The 13,062-nt window shown below is 44.3% G+C and overlaps 3 long non-coding RNA genes across 3 annotated transcripts; 1 reads left to right on the top strand and 2 right to left on the bottom strand.

Moving 5' to 3' along the window:
- Positions 1–1,710: 1,710 nt before the first annotated feature.
- LOC128074153 (uncharacterized) lies at positions 1,711–3,550 on the bottom strand. Its single transcript, XR_008203006.1, has 5 exons — positions 3,395–3,550; positions 3,117–3,223; positions 2,771–2,865; positions 2,392–2,619; positions 1,711–2,306 (listed from the first exon to the last, which is right to left on the bottom strand). It is a non-coding gene; the product is annotated as an uncharacterized LOC128074153 (long non-coding RNA).
- Positions 3,551–5,509: 1,959 nt separating this feature from the next.
- On the top strand, positions 5,510–7,662 carry LOC128074155 (uncharacterized). The gene is made up of 3 exons (XR_008203008.1): positions 5,510–5,531; positions 5,624–5,843; positions 6,927–7,662. It is a non-coding gene; the product is annotated as an uncharacterized LOC128074155 (long non-coding RNA).
- A 2,085-nt stretch (positions 7,663–9,747) lies between these two features.
- On the bottom strand, positions 9,748–11,344 carry LOC128074154 (uncharacterized). Its single transcript, XR_008203007.1, has 2 exons — positions 11,290–11,344; positions 9,748–11,118 (listed from the first exon to the last, which is right to left on the bottom strand). It is a non-coding gene; the product is annotated as an uncharacterized LOC128074154 (long non-coding RNA).
- Between the last annotated feature and the right edge of the window lie 1,718 nt (positions 11,345–13,062).

Here is a 13,062-nt window from a genome sequence, read left to right as displayed (position 1 = left end):
GGGGCAAGGGAATGCCCAGACAAGGGCAAGGGCCAAGAGAACGTGGAAGGAAATGCCAAGGATGATGGTCAAGAGAACACGGCAAGAAACGCCAAAACAGGAGGGCAGGAGAACGCAGCAGGGAACGCCAAAACTGAATGCTGAAGTGAATATGGCAAAGAAAGCCAAGGGCAACGGCCGAGAGAAACCAGCATGGAACACAAAAACAGGAGGACAAGAGGATGCCCAACCAATGGCAACGGCTAAGAGAACATGGAAGGAAATGCCAGAACAGGAGGGCGAGAGAACGCGGCACGGAACGCCAAAACTGAATGCTGAAGTGAACGCGGCAAAGAAAGCCAAGGGCAGCGGCCAAGAGAACGTGGCATGGAACACAAAAACAGGAGGGCAAGAGAATGGAGTAGGGAACAGCAAGGGCAAAGGGAATGAAAACGCTGCAGTGAAAGGCCGGAGACAAGGAGAACACAGAAAGAAAAGGACAGGCAGCATCCAGGGCACCACGAAGTGCAATGAAGAGCTGTGGGAGCACCGTGCTGTGCCATGCTAGGGAATGGATAAACACTGGTGGGTGTGCATTGCCCTTACCTGCTGGGCAGACAATTACCAGCCAGCAAAGCAGGGTTCCAGGCATTCCAGGAAATGCAGATTCCGGTTCCTTGCTGCTCCCATAAGAGCCACGCATCTCCATGCAGTCCTTATGGCACTCAGGAGCGCCGCAGCCTGCTGCCACCTGTGGGACACAAAGCAGTAATGAAGGCACTGCCCTGCAGATGTGCCTCTTTCACAAACCTGCACTCCTTTCTCTGATCAACGTGGCTGCGCTCTGCGCACGATTCTGCTTACCGGCAAGCACTGAGCTGGGAACAACAGACAAGGAGAAGGCTGAGGTACCCAACAACATCCATCTTCCATCTTCTCTGATAACTGCTCATTATACACCGCCCTCACCTTTGGTTTGGTAGGTGGGGATTCAGGAAGCAATGCCGGTCCCACAGACCCCTCCCTATCCCACACTGTGATGGGAGATCAGGTTCTGGAGCACCTGAGGACCCGAGCATCCAGGAGTCTTTGGGTCCTGATGAGACGAGTCCCAGAGCTCTGAGGGAATTCAGTGCTGCAGTCACCGAGCCACTCTCAGTGGTATTTGAGAAGTCGAGGCAGTCAGGTGAAGTCCCTGGTGAGCAGAAAAAAGGTGACAGCACAGCTGTTACTGCAGATATAAAGTGTGACCCTGGGAACTGCCAACATGTCAGTCTCACCTCTGTGCTGCAAAAAGTCATGGAGCAGATCCTCCTGGAAGGGACTCTGAAGCACGTTCCAGTGCGTCACCACCCTCTGTGTGAAAAGCTTCCTCCTAATAACCAACCTAAACCTCCCCTGTCTCACATTAAAACCATTCCCCTTGTCCTATCACGATCCACCCTTGTAAACAGCCATTCCCCTTCCTGCTGTTCCCCCCTTCAAGTACTGTGAGGCTGCAATGAGGTCCCCCCCAAGCCTTCTCTTCTCCAGGCTGAACAAGCCCACTTCCCTCAACCTTTCCTTGTAGGAGAGCTGCTCCAACCATCTGATCATCTCAGTGCCTCCTCTGGACCCGCTCCGTGAGCTCCACGTCCTTCCTGTGCTGGGGGCCCCAGGCCTGGATGCAGCGCTGCAGATGGGGCCTCACAAGAGCAGAGCAGATGGGGACGATCACCTCACTCTCCCTGCTGGCCGCTCCTCTTTTAATGCAGCCCAGAACACAGCTGGCCTTCCAGGCTGCAAGCCCGCTCTGCTGGCTGACGTCCAGCTTCTCACCCACCAGGATCCTTCTCTGTGGGGCTGCTCTCAAGGTGTTCTTTGCTGAGTTTGCACAAACATCTGGGATTGCCCCTTCATCAGTGACATTGACAGTAGGGTGGAGTGCACCCTAATGACACCGAGCTGTGGGGTGCGGTGACACACCAGAGGGACGGGATGCCATCCAGAGGGACCTCAACAGGCTGAGTAGTGGCACTCAGCAACGCGCCTTCCAGCCCAGAAAGCCAACCGTATGCTGGGCTCCATCCAAAGATGTGCGGTCAGCAGGCGAAGGGAGGTGGTCCTGCCCCTCTGCTCTGTGCTGGGAGGCCTCACCTGGAGGTGCTGTGTGTGGATGTGGATGCCTGCAGTGCAGGACAGACGTGGAGCTGTTGGAGCACATCCAGAGAATGGCCACAGATATGAACCGAGGGATGGAACGCCTTTCCTATGAAGAAAGAGAGCTGGAGCTGCTCAGCCTGCAGAAGTGAAGGCTCCGAGGTGATCTGGTAACAGCCTTTCAACACCTGAAGGGAAGAACAAGGAAAGATTTAGCCTAGATATGAAGAAAATCCTGTACAGTGATGGTGGTGACACGGCAGAACAGATTACCCAGACATGATGGATGCCCTGTCCCTTCCAAGGTGAGGCTGGGTCAGGCTCTGGGCACTGATCTGGCTGTGGATGTTCCTGTTCGTTGTGTGGCAGTTGGACGAGATCACCACCAATGGTACCAAGTACTCCAGCTGGGATAATCCACATCCGTCAGAGCCTCTCTGGGCCAGTCCCAGTATTCAGCAGAGCAGGGGCTTCACTTCATCACGCTGTTGGGAACCAGAGCTGCAGAGCATTGAATGCAGGTCAGGGGGTGGGAGGAAGAAGAATTGGGGTTTGGGTGCCGTACAGATTAGGAAACTGACAGCATCTCCAGACAATTAGGATGGAGATATCTGGGGTGATGCTGAGTACAGCGGTCCAGAAGAGGACAAACCTTGGCTTCCTATAAAGATGAAGACTTATTACACCTAAGGGTGCACAGAATGCCCTTAAACAACTCTGCACGGTTGGAAGCAGTGCATAACAGCCCTGAAATAAAGGAAGAAGAAGAAGTTACTCCATTCCAAAGATGAACACTCAGCCCACACTGCCAAGGAAGTAGTCTCCAGGTACAGATGCTACCCTTATGGCTTCCACCCCTTAAAAGTGGTCAGGATACTATAAAAAAACAAACAAACAAACAAAAAGAACAAAACACACACACAAAACACACAAGGGAAGATTGCAGCCCTGAAATGAAGAAGAAACCACTTACACCCTTCTCAAAGGCCAAAACTCACTCATGCTCCACAGGAGACAGTCTCCAGAGATCAACATTGCCCATACATCTGTCAGCACTTAGATGTGGTCAGGATGCCCCAAAAACCAAAAGGGAAAGGTCACAGCCCTAAAATAAGAAGGAATCACTCATCTTTTCTTAAGGACCAGACCTCACCCCACACTCCCAAGAAGACAGTCTCTAAAGATGGATACCACCTTAAAGGCTACCAGCCCCTAAGTGGAGTCAGGATCCTCCCAAAAACAAGATATTGCAACTCTGGAATAAAGAATCACTCACCCTGTTTCAAGGGTTCACCCCACGCTCTAAAGGAAGCAGTCTCCAGGTGCAGTTGCCGCTCTTTCTGCTGACAGACCTTAAACATGGTCAGGAGCCCTCCAGAAAGTAAAATTACAATCCAGCAATAAAGAAGAAACCAATGACCCCATTCCAAAAGCAAACACTCAGCCCACACCCCAAAGGAAGCAGTCTCCGTGCAGAGTCTCCGTACAGCTTTCTACCTTTAAAAGCAGTTAGGATCCCAAAAACAGAAAGACCAGAGCCCTGCAACAAAGCATCAATCACTCACCCCAATTCCAAAGAGCAGAACTTGCTTCCAATGATCCCAAGGAGGCAGCTCCCAAGCAGAATGCTGCCCTTGCTGTTCCCAGCCCTTAAATATGGGCAGGGAGGGGGTGGAGCCAAGCTCAGCCCTATCCGGTCCCACAGGTAGATTGCTTCCACCTGTGCTGGCAGGGCTGGCCACACCCCTCACCAGGTGCTCAATCACTGCTTCAGACTGTAAACAACAACAAAAAAAGACTAATTACAAGCAGGTGATTGGATCTGCCTGTCCAGCAAGGGGAGTTTGATCAAAGGATGAGCAACAATGGCATGCATATTTTGATTGAAGTCTGTCCTCAAAAGCATTCAGTAAAATTTCTGATAGATAGGGGAGCACAAATTTCAGTACTGATAAAGCACACAAATTTCAGTACTGATACAGCAAGATGCTGAAAAGCTGTGTGTGCAGCCTCGATGGCAGAGTTGAGATTTCCGGTGTGATCGGAGCGAGCGCTGTTTGCCAAACTAGTGGGGACAGCTTGTGGCTCTCCAGTGAGAAACGTGTCGCCTACTTTCTTTGTAATTAAAGCCCATTGTGAAAACAATTCAGGATTTGACATAATCAGTGGGTGAATCTGGCACCTGCCTGTATGGCAGTGTGTGGCCTTTTGGGTCAAGTTTCAATCCCAGACTCCAAAGAAACAGGGAGACTGCAGCGTGTGCACTTTACGCAGCCCCTGTGCTCCCTGAAGCAGGGGTCGCTAACATACCACTGTACCCCATTTCTGCTGCAGCATGATGTGTGATTTCTGAACTCATAGCAGGTTTGGAGAAAAGACAAATCGTTTCCAGAACAGACTCCCCACATAACTCGTTGTCATCTGGTTTGGAAACCAGATGGAAGGTGATGATTAACAATCGATTGTCGGTGTCTGAAAGCTTATACAGCCCCGCTAAGAGCTGCTGTCCCAAGCCTTGCTTACTTGGCAAGCAAGTTGGGGTGATGCCATGGAGTGATGCTGGGATGACACTGGGGTGAAGTTGTGGACTGAGCCTGGAGAGTGACGCTGGGGGGTGATGCTGGGGTATTGCGGGTGGGGGGTAGGGGAGGGGGGGGAATTCAGAAAGAGAGAGATACTCGATGGAGACACTGGGGTGACTTAGTGTGATGCTGGGGGGTGACATTGTTGGCACGACTCTGGGAGTGACATTGGGGTGACACTGGAGAGTGATTCTGAAGTGTCATTTTAGTGGCATGGGTTATGTTGGGGCTTTTGGGGGAGGAAGGGTGGGTGACATCAGGGAGTGAACGCTGGATGGTGACGTTGTTGGGGTGTTATATTGGGGACCTAACGGCCCCTGACTGAAGAATGATCCTGGAATTGAATAAGGTATTTTGGCAGTTTTAAGGGAGTTGATATTTGTGGCTGTGGCTGCAAATGTTTTGTAGAGAGAGCTGTCCTTGGTATTTGGTCTTGTTCTTGCGAAGACTTGTTTTGCAAGCTGATGTTCCAGCTGGGCTCTTGTATGGGAACTGCTGAGTCATGGCCTGAACCTCTGATTGATCACCTGAGGCGAGCCATGAGGCAGCCAGAGGAGCACAGGTGAAGGCAATTCTTGCGAAGACTTGTTTTGCAAGCTGATGTTCCAGCTGGGCTCTTGTATGGGAACTGCTGAGTCATGGCCTGAACCTCTGATTGATCACCTGAGGCGAGCCATGAGGCAGCCAGAGGAGCACAGGTGAAGGCAATTCAATTCACCTGTGCTGCCAGAAGGGGGTGGAGCCTGGCTGCCCCCTCCTAGAGCTATTTAAGAGCTGGCTGCCAGGAGGGAAGGATCTTTGCTGGAGATCTGCTCTGCTGGAGTTTTGTGAGTGAGCCCAGGATAGGGGTAAGCCTTCTATTTATTCTCTTTTGTTGTCATAGTCTGCTTTGCCTAACTGTCTTGTTCATTTTGTGATTATAGCATCTTAAAATTCTTTGACTGTAGAGCTCTGTATCACGCACTGGCCATATGGGTACAGCATGCAAGTGGAACAAACCCTACAGACCCTGGGGAGAATGAAAGTGGGAGAAAGAGTGGAAGTGTGCTTTGAAGCAGGGGATGCCCTGCTAGTGATGCTGGTCAAATCCACTGCTGGCATGTTCCTTCTCTCTCCTTTTCGGTGGCTTGCCATCTCTCAAGGGTCAGATAGTAATAGCATACTTGCTTAGGGAGATTCTGCTTCCCACTTAATGGAATCATCTAAAATTTTAGAGTGACACTGGTTATGTTGGAGTGATGTTGGGGTATCAATAGGATAGATGTCAGGGAGTAGCACGATAGGGTGACATCATTGGGAGTGATGTTGGAGTACCACAAGGATTTAACATGAATGACTGATCCTGGGGTGAGAGCGTTGGGGTGACACTGGGGAATGACAATGTTGGAGTGATGCTGAGGGTGGATATTGTGGTGACGGTGAGGGGTGACATCAGGAAGTGACTCCAGGGTGACATTGTTGGGTTGGCACTGGTGGGTGATGTTGGGATGAAAGGGGGTGATGTGAAGGAGTAATGCTGGGGGATTGATGCTGGAGCATCCCTGGGGGGTGACATCAGGGAGTGTTGGTGCTGACATTTGGAATGAAATAATGAGGTTTTGGGAACTCAGTTTGGGGTGAATTAGCAAGGACGTGAACCTGGAGTTTGCTGTGAAATATTGATGGTTTGGGTCTGGAGTATGACGTGAAATGGGCTTTGGAGCTTATTTGGATGGCAGTTGCTCTTTACAGTTGTCACGGAGTTGACTAGATCAATCTATGTCCGTGACAGGGGCGACAGGCCTCTGCCCTCCCCCCCCCCACCCCAGTCCCACAAAAAATGGGAAGGAAGGAAGGGAGGAAAAAAAAAGCAGCGGCAACAATCTATGGAGGAAAACCTATTTTACTATAATATTGGAATACGAGATAACACAGTATATACAATTTAATTGAAATTGAGATTAATAAATCAGACAAGATGAGAGAGAGAGTTCCTGGGACCGATTCAAACCTGAAAAGCTTGTAACGGCTAGGAAAGCACCTCCAGCACCCACTGCCAGGCAGCAAGAGAGCGCCCCCCCCCACCTGGAAGGGCCAGATCCCGTGACTTCTGTAATGTACAGGGATAGGTACCTGGGATTGGGCATTAACACTTTAATACCCCGTACACGACATGATGTTTTGATGTGGAATACTGAAACCCAAAATAAAAACAAACAAACAGAAAACATAGAACCATGACAACAGTTTCCTTGCAGGAAGAGGATAAAGAAAAGTCTGCTTTCACACAGGAGAGGATATGATATACCTTTAGCTGACTCCCACAGGGGTGTACACATTCTCCCACTATTGCTCAAGCCACCTCAGTGAACTTTGACAGAGTTTCACTGCCTTAGGATGTGTATCCATGTGTAGATGATATTTAATTGCAAGCTCATACTCCGGAAAGGTGGGGGAAGTGGCAGCAGCACTAGATGACTGAGAATTTGAGATACCACCTGCAAACTGTCAGGGACTAAGTAAAGGAGTGAAACTTTAACGCAGCAAAGGCCAGCAAAATTGTGCAGACTTGACTGAACCAAAGCGGAGATATGGGAAACCAGTGTGAACAGAAGCAAAGCTGTGCAAAATCTTACAAAACCACGTGAACTTCATGGAATCTCAGTGAAGACCAGTGATCCTGCAAAGTCTTCAGTGAACCAGGGTGGACTTCTGCAAAGCCCAGTGAAGATCCACAAGCCTGTACAAAAATACTGTGAATCCGCATGGACAGTACAAGGAACCCAAGTGAAAACCCACAACATCGTGCGTCCTTTGGTTTATTCAGGTTTGTTATCTGGCAATGCAGCCCAGCTGGATAAGGCTCTTGTAGACTGGTAGTATTTTCTTCAGGAACACTGAAATCTGAATCAGTGGGACATCGCTTATGATCTATTATCCAACTCTTATCTTCTCCTCCCCTGGTTTCTCATTGCCTGAGCACTTCAGGTTCACAGAAGATGAAAATGAAAAGAAAAAAGGAAAAGTAAAATGGAAAAAAAAAAAAAAAAGGAAAACGGAAACAAAAAAAGGGAATAAAAATGAAAAAAAGGAAAAGGAAAGGAGAAAAGAAAGATGTAGAAAAAGAAAGAAAAAGAAATAGCTAGAATTATTAAAAGGAACATTATTAGAAATAGAAAAAAGAATTTGAAATACAATGAGGACAGGAAAAAGGTGAGGAAAAGACAAAATAATTGGAATTGGGAAAATAAATAGAAAACGAATTGGAAATAGAAGAATTGGAAAAGGCAGAGGAAAAAGAACTGGAATTAGAAAAAGAATAACAAAAATAAAAAGGAAAAAGAAAACCAATTAGGGAAAAAAATATTAGAAAAGGAAAAAAATCAAAAGAATATGACAAAGAATTAGAAAAAGAATTAGGAAATAAGACAAAAAGAGTAAGAAACAGAAAAACAAGAAAAGGGGAGAAGAAAAAGGCGAAGAAAATATTATAAAAATAATTCGAAATAGAAAAGAAAGAAAATAATTAGAATTAGAAAATGAAAGAGAAAAACAATTAGAAAAAGAAAAAACGAAGACAAATTAGGATTAGAATGAGAATTGGAAAAAGAAAAAGATAAGGAACTGAAAAAAATGGGAAATGAGAAAGAATTAGAAAAAAATATTAGAAAAGGAATTGGAAAAGGAACTAGAAAGACAAAAAAAAGTGAAAAAATAAAGGAAAATGAAAAAGTGAGAAAAAAAGTCTAGAAAAAGAATTAGAAATAGAACAATGAAAAATAATAAGAAAAAAGAGAATAATTAGAAAAAATAGAAGAAGAATTAGAAAAATAATTAGAGAGAGGAAAAACAAGAATATGGAAAAGAAGATGAAAAGAAAAGGAATTGGAAAAAGAAAAGGAATTGTATAAAAAGGAATTGAGAAAAGAAAAAATGGAAAAAAATAGATGAAAAATTGGAAAGAGAACTGGAAATGGAAACAGACCTGGAAAAAGAATTGGAAAATGAAAAAGAAGAGAAAGGAAACAAAAGCACTAGAGCAAGAGAATGGATATGAAAAGGAATTAGAAAAGAAAAACCAATGGATAAAGAAAAAGGAGAAGAATTAGAACGATAATTGGAAAAGGAAAAAACTGCAAAAAGAAAAACCTGGAAACAGAAAAAGAGGTGGAAAAAGATTGAGAAAAATAAAATGAATTAGAAAAAGGAAAAATATAAAGAAAAAATAGAAAGATATCAAGTTTTACAATGAAAAGTAGAAAAATATTTAGAATCTGAAAAAAAAAAGAAACAATCAAAAAGAACAGAAAAAAATAGAAAATGAATTAGAAAATTAATTTAAAAAAATTAGAAAAAATTGGAAAATGTAAAAGAAAAAACTGAAACAGAAAAATGAAAAGGACATGGAACAGGGAAAAGATGTTCAACAGGGAAAAGAAAAAGTACTACAATTAGAAAAAGAGTTGGAGTTAGAAAAAAATTGAAATAGAAAAAAGAAAGACTTAGACTGGGAAAAGGACCACAAAAAAGGCTTGGAAAAAGAATTAGAATTAGAAAAAGAAAAACAAGGAGCAGAAAAAGAATTAGAAAAAGAATTGGAGAAATCATTAGAAAAGGAAAAAGAAAATTAGAAAACAAAAGTATTAGAAAGACCAAAAAGTATATATATATTTTTTTTAAAAAAAAGAAGAAGAATTAAAATTAGAATGAGAAATGGAAAAAGGAAACAAAAAGGAATTGGAAAAAGAAAAAAATAGAAAAAGAATTAGACAAATAGTTCGAATTAGACAAAGAATTAGGAAAAAAAAAATAGAAAATGATCCAGAAAGAGAACACAAGAACTACAACTTGAAAAAGAATTGGGATTCAAAAAAGAAAAAAAATGAAATAGAAAAAGGAAAAAGACTTGCAATGAAAAGAAAGACTTGCAACAGGAAAAAGAAATAGGAAAAGAATTAGGAAAAAAAATTAGAAAAACAAAGCAGATTAGTGTCTTGCTCCAATTTATAGGAGGGAGAGGAGGTTCTTTTATTATCTATATACCCAGCGTGAGATTAAGAAACAATGGTTCAAATGTTGGTCCGACCAATTTATTACAAATCGTAATTAGGGAAATGGGGAAGGGGAGGACGGATGCTATTATGAATTAGGGTAATGGGGAAGGGAAGGAGGGCGATAGGAAAGATAGGAAAGAAGAAGCAAGGAGTCTTTACAGGAAGTAAGAGGGAGACAGTCACCACCATGGATCCAGCGTGGTTTGTAATTCAGTCTTTGATCTTCAGTAGTGGTGGGTCGTCAGGCATTGTTCTGTTGACGATGAGGAGAATGATGAGAACGACGGCCATGACCATGGCGATGACGGCCCCTTTTCAATAGTTTCAAAGTGGTCGAGTCAGCTGTCTTTGGAGTGACAGCTCAAATCCAATGTGGTTGAGTCAGCTCTCCTTGGAGCGGCAGCTTCTGGCTCTGGGATCTCAGCAGAAACTCCTCTGTTCCCATCTTCTGGGCCTTGCCAGCAGACAAGAGGGAGCAGGGATGCCCATCTGCATCTTGTTTTTCACAGAACACGATGGTATCATTCCCCAGTTTTCCCATACCAAGCTGGAGCTGTTTAGTCACAGGCCAGATCTTCTGCCAGTGAACACTCCTGAGCACTCTATTCTGGAGGCAAGCAGCTCTGGAGGAAGGGGCTCTCAAATGTTCCCAAAGTGATGTCGATTGTCACACGGTTAGCACCCATCACTTGCCTCCTTAACAAATCATTGAGAGTCTTATCACAAGAAAAACCTCAGGAAGCAAGCTTTGAGCCAAAAAACAAAGGATTCTCACAATTAGAAACAGGAAAGAAGAAACAGATTTAGAAAGAGAGAAAGATTTAGAAAAGGGAATGGAAAAATAATTAATAAAGGAAAAAGAATTGGAATGAGAATTGGAATATGTTGAAGAAAATAAAAAACGGAAAGGAATATGACTAAGAAAAGGAACATGAAAAAGAAAAACAATTGGAAACAGAATTATCAAAAGAAAAAGAAAGAATTAGAAAGAAATAGAAAAAATTCAAAACAAAAAAGAATTTGAAAAAGTCTTAAGAAAACAAATTAGAAGGAGAAAGAAAAGGAAATAAAAGAACAAGGAGAGAAAAGAAAAAGGTAAAAAGAAAAAAATGAAGCAGAAAACTATTCGGAAAAGGAATTGGAAAAGGAATTGGAAAAAAGAAAAGAAGTAGAATTAGAAAGTGGATTAGGAAATGAAAATAAATTATAAAAAAGGGGGAAAAAATCAAAGGGAACTGGAAAAGGAGAAAGACAAGAAGTTAACTCTGGATACCCCAAGTCTTACATGGCACGCACTAGAAGCCTGTTTTGCAACCTACCTCTTCTTTTTGCATCTCACTTGGTCAAAGCAGAGCAGTCAGCATTTGGGCTCGCTGTAGCTCCAACTAGGCGTAGATTGGCAACATGAAACACAAGAAAAATGAGAAACATTGCATAATGTCAAGAAATGAAATTGAACCTAAAAAGAACAAACCCATGTTTGGTGGGAGCGACAGAAGGCACAGACATCACAGCAGTACTTGGGAGCCCTAAAGATGGGGGAAAAGAAAGAATACCAGGTGAAAGCCACGTGAGTGCAAGAGACAACTGATGCCGAGCCCAAAGAACAACTGCAGGTGTGGGAGCAACTTCAGAGATCACATGCTGCTCCATGACAGCTCGTGCAGTGGGAGAACGAGGAACGCCTGAATCCAGGTCTGTGATCTGTTTTGGTAGCACGTGGGGTCACTTCTGGAGACTGCAGGACTATGGCATGACACGCAGCCCACTGGCAGGAAGAGGAGAGCATCAAGATCTGCTAGCAAGAAAGAAGAAATCCCTGAGTCTTTTTTCTCCACAAGCATTTGTGATTCTTTCTCCTCTGCAGGGAAAAAAAATAAACAAAAAAACTCCATTGTGATTCAGTCCCAGCACAATGATTAAGTGTATGGTATGTACCGAAGCATTGTGTATTAGGACAAAAGCTGCGGGAGAGTTAGTGACAGGATCATAAGTAAAACTAACTAAATGCCCAGTACTGCCAATATGGGCATGGGACCGTGACCAGCCAGTGACTGTGTTAAGGTCATCATAAGCAATTACAAAAATTAATCTGAAGAAGATTCCTGTCCAAAACAGTAACACCAATGATACCACGGGGATCCCAGAGAAAGGAGCAGAGTGAGAAGGGAACATGTGAGCTACAACAACCGTATCAGCATTCGTTAGCATCTGGAAAACAAGAGAGAACTTCCTGGTTCCAAAGGAGCCAAGGTTAGAAGAAGCAAAACTGGAAAAGAAAACAAAACAGAAATAAGACTTCCTGGTCCTAAATGAACCAAAGTTAGAAGGGAGGTGAAATCCAGACGGTTAATTTTGTACAGTTCCTCCTGATCATATTGAGGCTTCCACAAGTATTTGTGAAGAGTCTCCCTGAGGGTTAAAGGGACAGGACCACGGTGGGGCAAATCAATCAACAGCAGTTGTCCTGGGGAGTAATCATCCCAATAAGCAGCGCTTGGAGTAAGGGACCACTGGCAGTGGTTGCCCGTGGTGAAAAATATTCCAGGTCCTCAATAACCCTCTGATTCCTTTTCAGTCAGCAAGATCTGACCTCCCTCTGTTAATGGCACTTTCCACACATACTGATTTCCTAAGGGTGTCACCAAAATCCTTCCTTACTTTGGCCGGCTCCGTAGCAAACAGGGAACCTCGTCAGTATGAACATCAGAATACCCACTGCCAGTCTCTTCCCATGCACGCCCAGTTTCTATCTAAAGGCAGAGAAGGATCACAGGTTTCCCAACTTGTCTTTTTGGGCTCTCACATCCTCAAGATTTTCTCCTGGAGGAAAGTCACTACTTGGGGATCTAGCATCTATCTCCCTGTCATTTACCAACTGTTCTCTAAGGGCTTGCTGAGGGAGGCCTTTTGAATGTTCTTCTTTTTCTGTCCCCTAAGATCTTCTACTTGGTACTGCAGGTATGTCACCAATTCCTGCAAGGACTTTATAATTTGGGTTTCTACCATGTGCTGTTCATTGCGGATCTCTATGGCAGCACTAAGAGCAGCTCCTGGAACTGCACAAATGATTGATATTCCCTTTTCCTCCCCCATACAAATTTGATTATGGAGGGAATTTAATATGACCCATGACTCCCTCTAAGTTGGACCAATTATTCCACGCCCATTTCATCTCCACGGGGGAGAGTTTGGCACTATGCTTTTTTAAGAGATTGAGGAGCAGATTCCTGCTCTATTTTTTTATTTTTTTTTTTGTAACCGTCATGCCTCAAAATGTGGAGCAATCTCTTCATGGAAGGGTAGGGGGGGAACACGTATTGTCAACA

This window comes from Tympanuchus pallidicinctus, unplaced genomic scaffold (assembly GCF_026119805.1).
Source record: "Tympanuchus pallidicinctus isolate F22 unplaced genomic scaffold, pur_lepc_1.0 scaffold80, whole genome shotgun sequence".
Classification (NCBI taxonomy): domain Eukaryota; kingdom Metazoa; phylum Chordata; class Aves; order Galliformes; family Phasianidae; genus Tympanuchus; species Tympanuchus pallidicinctus.
Note: the sequence above shows the minus strand (reverse complement) of the source record. Positions and strands in the feature narration are given on the sequence as shown.